Source organism: Phyllobates terribilis, unplaced genomic scaffold (genome assembly GCF_046119375.1).
Source record: "Phyllobates terribilis strain yellow unplaced genomic scaffold, ASM4611937v1 Scaffold_3__8_contigs__length_932513732, whole genome shotgun sequence".
NCBI lineage: Eukaryota > Metazoa > Chordata > Amphibia > Anura > Dendrobatidae > Phyllobates > Phyllobates terribilis.
Genome location: NW_027362763.1, coordinates 54,349,035 through 54,356,422, shown reverse-complemented (window position 1 = coordinate 54,356,422; position 7,388 = coordinate 54,349,035). Strand labels below are relative to the sequence as shown.

General features: G+C 39.9%; 1 long non-coding RNA gene across 1 annotated transcript; it reads left to right on the top strand.

Annotated features, from left to right (window-relative positions):
• Positions 1–525: 525 nt before the first annotated feature.
• On the top strand, positions 526–4,621 carry LOC141258772 (uncharacterized). Its single transcript, XR_012318336.1, has 2 exons — positions 526–700; positions 3,086–4,621. It is a non-coding gene; the product is annotated as an uncharacterized lncRNA (long non-coding RNA).
• The last annotated feature ends 2,767 nt before the right edge of the window (positions 4,622–7,388 follow it).

The window sequence follows — 7,388 nt, the reverse complement described above, 5'->3', positions numbered from 1 at the left end:
AACCCGCAGTAGTAACAATATTTAATTTTTAGAGAATAAACAGCAATTGATTCAATAATCTGCACGCTATCACCCCCTCCCACACCCCCCACCATCTTATATTTTCTTAAGCATCATCTTCTTTTCAGTGGGTCGTGTGGGTGTGGCTGCCACTGACATTCTGCAAGGTTAAAATTAAGAAGATTCCGTCCTACCCCCCACCTCCTTCCACACGTCCCCTGTCTTTTTTTTGCTTCTCTCTTTCCCTCCAAGCCCCCTCCCCCATGTCCCTAAACTCAAATATGGTCATTGATGCTCTATTATTCACCCTCCCCTCATCTTCCTCTTCTTCATCATTTTGATGACTACACCCTTGGCATAATAAAACCGAATTGCATCCCGCACAGCAGAGAAGGGGAGGTACACATGGGGGGCAGGTGTGACGAGTGCCTATCTATGGAGGGTCTTGCTTTATTTACAAGAATTATAATCCTCTTGTTTTTCAGCATGGAGTCAGCAGATGTGATTTTTTTTTCTTTTTTTGGAGGGGGGGGGGCTGAATAATCCGTTCAAGAAAAAAAAAAAAGGAGGGGGGGATCAGCAAAAGGAGGACAGTGAGAAAGATTAGGACTGGGGATTGAAAAGTGAGAAGGTTCTCCTGCCTCTTTCTCCAGATCGACTCCTACAAAAAGCCACTCTTGCAGGACATCTACACATCTGAGTAGGTTTCTACAGCAAATTTTTCACTTTTTTTTTTTTGCTTTACGTGTTGTTTTACAGCTCTCTCTTTTGTGACAGGTTCTATTGTGCTCCCTTTTTCTCCTACGTCTTTTCCTATGCATGCAGGTTTTTTTTATCCTCCTTCTCATCCAACCCCCCCCCCCCACCTCTTTTTTTTTTCTGCTTTTAACAAATCCTTCAGTGTGGCTGAGAATTTGTTGGAATGCATACAGTATTTTGTAGTGGGGAGTGCTTTTCTAGATGCCATTTGCTGCCTATACTGCAGGTGTAGGACGAGCAGCAAAATAAGGAGGTAGGAGCAGACAAGCTCGTATTTGAAAGTGGATTGGTCCAGCAGCTCCGCTGTTCGTCAGGGTTGGTGAGTGGTGGAAGGTCAGTGTTGCTTTTATTGTCCCAAACCACACAAGTCTGAGGATGTCGATGGCTGGCGAGGGCAAGGGAGCAATCGAGCCATTTCTAGTGTGGGGTAGACAAGAAGGCTATGGCTTGCATAACTACTGTGAGGTTTGATCAGTGGCAATACAAAAAAAAGAGACAACCCGTCGCTCTCTTGTAGACAAAGAAAGGCTGAGGTTTGCAAAAGATACCTTCAAGAGGAAAGGTCTGGAATTCATGCTAAGAAGAGGTAATCTTTATACGAGTACTGGAATGTCCAATTGCAAGAGTTTGATATTTCAGTGGTTGCATTGCATGGCAGGCCCTCTGGGCAATATTTGACCCTATTGTCTTTTTGCAAGGCGTAGAATCTTGTATCCTCTCTGGCTGGATATCAGCTACGTAGCTTTGGTGGTTGACACTGTGCAGCCCCTACAACATCGCAGGCTTGTTGGACATTTATCCTGTTTTAGCATTCAGCGAAGTGGGTGAGTTGACAGTTTCTTACAGCAGAACATTACCTGTCATAGTCTACAATCTACCTGGAGATGTATCGGAGACTGACTATGCTCTATCAGGAGATATAATGAAAACTGACTATGTTCTGTTGGGAGATGTACCGGAGACTGACTATGCTCTATTGAGAGATGTACCGGAAACTGACTATGCTCTATCGGGAGATGTATTGAAAACTGACCATACTCTACCAGGAGATGTTTCGGAGACTGACTATGCTCTATCGGGAGATGTTTCAGAGACTGACTATGCTCTATCTGGAGATATATTGAAAACTGACTATGCTCTATCGGGAGATGTATCAGAAACTGACTATGTTCTATTGGGATATGCATCAGAGACTGACTGTGCTTTATGAGAAGATACATCGGAGACTGGCTATGCTCTACCAGGAGATGCATCGGAGACTGACTGTGATCTGTATGGAGATGCATCGGAGACTGACTATGCTCTAATAAGAAATGCATCGGAGACTGACTGTGCTCTGTAGGGAGATGTATTGAAGACTGACTATGCTTTGTCGGGAGATGTATTCGCCACTGACTAAGCTGTTTAGGGAGATGTATTCGAGGTTGACTATGCTTTGTCGGGAGATGTATTCGACACTGACTAAGCTCTTTAGGGAGATGTATTCGAGGTTGACTATGCTTTGTCGGGAGATGTATTCGACACTGACTAAGCTCTTTAGGGAGATGTATTCGAGGTTGACTATGCTATGTCGGGAGATGTTTATCAAGGCTGGCTTTGCTGTTTTCCATGTTGATCCCAATATATTTTGGGTTACGTGGACTTATAATGTTTTGATTGCTGGGCTGATCTGAAAAGGCAGCCATGTTTTGGTGCAATATAAACGTTATTCTAATAGGGGCAACGAGAAAGGGTTTTTATAATGCACATATATTTACCCAGTATAGCATAGCTTGACCTTTGGCAAATGAAACACTGTTTAAAATAGTAGGTTAGCCAGATTGATCAGTAAAAGGGATTGGGAAGGGTATATGTAATGCAACCATACAATCTAAGTCTCTTCCCTGCTCCCTCCCCTCTTTACCACCCTCTCTCTCTTCCCCCCCTTTCTCTGTCTCTCTCTCTCTCCCTCTCTCTGCTGCTGCATTTTGCATGAGCTATCTAGGTCATTAGCATTTTAGCGTATGCAAGACTTGACAAAGCTGATGAGAAGCCAGATGGGCCCCTCTCCTATTTTTTTGCACCACTTGAGACCTCAGTAAAAGGACTGACTGCGGAGACAGAGTCGGGTGCTTTATATACAGCCTGCAGGCCCTCTTATTGAACCAGATCATTTATGCTACAAAACAGAATGCTGCGCGTGCCCTACGCCTTTCACAATAGATAACGTCAATAGTCTTTTATTTCCTTTTGGTTTTCATTTTTTTTTTTCCTCTCTTTTTTTTTTTTTTTATTATTTTCGACCGAAGCTCCATCCTCAACCATTTGCTTATCTCTGTGTCAGCAGCAGCAGCAGCAGCAGCAGAAGCCTCGTCGATGCAATGCGACTGTCATTGTGTTAGCAGCCGCCTCTGATGTACTGCATGGAAGATGCCGGGTGCTTCCGCAGCTGGGGACGACGTGAGGAAGCCAACGAGAATATAGGAGGAAAAAAAAAAAACAGATAAGAGGGCTCTTTTCATCGAAGCTTTCAGCATGAAGAACAAAGGAAAGCATTCGGACTGCAGCGCTTGGTATAATGCCATTGTCCAGCCGAGGTTTAGGGGATAAGGATGCTTTGCAGTGATGCGGAGGAGAGAGCCCCTTCTAATGATGTCTGTTGATGCTGTTTTCCTTTTTCCTGTAGTCAACCTAAGAGAGGCCCTTCTCTCCGTGTTCACAGCGGACCTTGATTTAAATGTCCATACAATTAAGGCACGCGGTGAATGCCAAGAGAGGCTCTAATAAGCTGCATCCAAGGAGGTTTTTTTTGGAAGAAGACCTTCGAATTCTAGATGGATATCTGAAATCAACACAGCGGGAGGCCACCAAGCTCTGCAACCTGGCTTGGAAAATGACTTTCTTTTTTTTTTTTTTACAATTTTTATTTGATTTTTCATCCATTTTAATAGATTTTCATACATTTTATTAACCTGGTAGAAAAGTCAAGTGTGTCAATGAATTTTTGTATATTTGCTTTTAGATAGAAAGATCTGCGTTACGTCGAAAAGTGTTTGTCTAGATTTTATGGATCTTGGACCTTTCTTTTTAGCTATGTAATGATTTTGTTCTTCATTTTATGTAATAATTGAAAAAATATGTATTGTTTTTTTCTTTTTTAATCCAATCTATATATAACAATATCTAATATCTACTGATATGTATGCTCTTTCGCACATATGCTATATCTAATACATTTAAGACATTAGGCATATAAATCCTAGGTAAACACATACATATATACACATAAACACGTACATATATATGCAATTTAGATAAACATATGTAATTATTGCTATACCTTTAGATATTTATGTACAGATGTGACTGCATACCTTCTCCACCTCCATTAAGCTATTACGTAATGCCTCAGTCTCCATCCATGAAACCATCAAGAAATGTTTATCCTTATCCAAGCAAATGTCATTTATGTTGTCAGTGCGCCATGCGATGCTGACTCTTTAAATTCTACATGGCCTTGGAGGCAGAGAACTAAAAGTGCAATCTTGGTCTCTTAAAGGGTTAATTAAATTAAGAAAAAATGCAGAAGACGATTGGACTGAGCTTGGCTTCCCTAAGGATTTCCACCAGCAGTAGAGAGAGGAATAAATGCAGCAAGTAATGGAAACCTAATAGTCTGTAAATGTCTAATAAACATTACGCGGAGATCTTAATGCTGTCAGGAAGTGTCTCCTTGCCACTCTGGATACCAATTGTCTCTTGCAATTTTGCAGGCCCACGGAAAGCCTGGAAGCCCAGTCTGCTAAATGTCAATAAAGGGACGTTGTCTGTAGACCAAAGGTTTCTTAAATGACACATACACTGAATAAAAGTTGTATTTCCACATCAGGTCTTTTATAAAATTATAAAATACAAGGCTGTAGGGGTGCATAGAAAAATATTCAAGTTGAAAGCCTCTGGCCTATATTCCATAAAATCTTCATATTATGATATAAGTTTAAGATTATTAACAAATATCTCCGATGGTAGAGTGCCCCCCAGCAAGGATCAAGGTCCCTCAAGAAAGAATACATCCTCATCGATACTAATTCATATTATTACTTTGAATTTTCTTTTTATAGTTGGTTATATTCTTCAAAGACCGACCAATAAAGCGTGAAAAGGTCTTTTTGTAGAGATTTAGAAATGCCAAAAGAGGCCTTTCTAGATTATTAACAGTTCGGAATTTGACATTTCTAAATTTAAGAAAAATGTTAGAACAAAAACACAAAATTGGAAAATAAAATTCAGATCAATGCAAGGCCTTATGACTCCATGGTTTAAAAAGTTACAAATGCCGATCTTCAATCAATAAATCTTTTGTTTCCTATAGATATAGGTATCTAGACGATATTTAACGTGTCTAGAAAGTTATATATTTCTGCAATAGTTTACAGTCTTTTTTTTTTCTTATATAAGGTATTTTTTATAACATTTGAGGGATTAGTTCTATTTACCAGAAAGATTATTTGGATATTAAAAGTCACAATATATTTTTTTTATAAATACGAAAAGTTTATTTCTAATTTTGCGGAGCAGTAACTTCAGGATCACAGATAACATTACATATGGCTGCTAAGCTTAGAGCAATTTAGGTTAACATAAGATAATCCGAAATGCCACTAAAGTAGATTATTTAATGGCCACCTATATCCCACAAGCAGCTTTGGCCATGGCTATTAGCGTCTAATGAAGGACAAGAATATCTGCGTCCAAGGAAGAGGGCTTTTCCTGTAAGACCAATCTCAATTTTTACCCTTCCCTTGCCAAACATCTCCGGAGTGATTTACGTTCACTATGAAGGTCCCAAGTGTGTCTTATGAAATATTTCCCATATATTTCCTGTGTATTTGCTAGCAGAATCGCTGTACGTCATTGACATTTTTCAGTGTCGTGTAGTAAGTGTCCATTACATGATTGCTTCTTGACGAGCCTCGGTTTTTGGTGCAGTGCATTACGTAAGTGCTACAACATTGTCATGCTGATCATTTTCCGAATTGCAATGCTTCCTCTGAACCAAAGGATAGGATCAAATGAAAATTGAATGAAAAATAAGACAAGGTGGAAAAACTGTCATTTTAAAGCAAATTCTCCTTATCTAGACCCCCAATACATTAATTTATGCAAATGAATCACCTTGTAGTGCAAATGAATTTCCGTCTAAAGGAATTTCAATCCATTTGATGGAATTTTGGTAACAATCCAGATTTCCTGCTTGGAATATAATTTAGTGCTTTAGACACACACAATAGAGAATCTTGGGATCTTCTACTTGAATGAAGAAATTTATTCAAAATTGACATTTGCCATTACGTGGACACTGTATTTTTTTTTTCCGGTCTATTTTTCCAGCCCCTTTTAAAGCGGTTTAGAAGCCCAAGGCTATTTCATAAACCTTTGGTGAAATCTGAATTAATGCTCCTGCATTTTTAATCCTCTCTTCTTCCAACTGGAGGCTGGAAGGCATGCGTGCGCTGCTGTCTCTTGTAAGGGTTAAACATCATTAATCCAATAAGACTCATCCATTAGTGGTGAATTTTTTTTTTTTTTTTCGTAAAGTGCTCTCAATTCTCCAGGCTAACACTGTCCCCATTACGTTTACAACTACATAACAGAGCGGTGCCGTAGGCTGCATGTACATCCAACACACAGATCCGGTCGCTGTTTCTATAGGTATTTTGCGTTGTCTGTAGGAGAATCTAGCAGAGGAGCTGTAAGACACATCACCCAAAGGTCTGTTTGTTGCATTTTGCAAGCCGCCCCTTGGCGAAAAAACAAAAATAACTATGTCGTAGCTAAAAATCATAAAGCTGCATAGCGAAATGTAGCACTACATCAGAATGTACGGCTGATTCAACGTGACGCAGCTCGAAAAGTGCGTGTAAAATTGGGGATGCTCGGAATATTCGATTGTGTGGCATGACTGACTTTCAGGTAACATTGATGCCGTACGGTAGACTTTGCGTGTGCAACACAATCCCTTCTGCATGTAAAGTCGAAAGGACGTGAAGATCTTCTGCAGAGTAAGTCTTAAATAAAGCAACATAGAAATCCGCTGACAGTTCTATACACCGATGAAAGCTTTTAGTGTTAGGGAAAAGGCAACATGATGACAATGAGCGGCTGCACATGTTCAATGTAACTCGGCAGCTTCCTCCGAGAAACAACGCATCACCTGTTCATGGGTTGTGTCTGATATTGCCGTTAAGTTTTAGAGACAGTTCTGGTGACAAAGTTGAAATACCACATTCAACTCGTAGACAGGTGTGGCACCGCTTTTTGGAAAAAAAGAAGCCATGTTTTTCTAATCCTGAATAACCCCTTTAATAATATTGGTCCCTTTCTCTCTACTGTTTTTGGTATTTACTTTTCAAGGGAATTCCAGATGGTTTTATTCTGGTCAATAATAACCAGTGCAAAGATACCATTTATTTCTTTCCTAGTTTTTACTTATCTCTTACTAGTGTCTTTAGTCACATGGGGTTCAATTATCCTAGAACCTCGCAATCTGGTTTTGCACTCAACGACATATGAAACAAAATGACCAAACTATGTGTTTGGAAATAACATGGAGACTGGACATGAAGATTGATTGAAGGTGTAAATTGTGA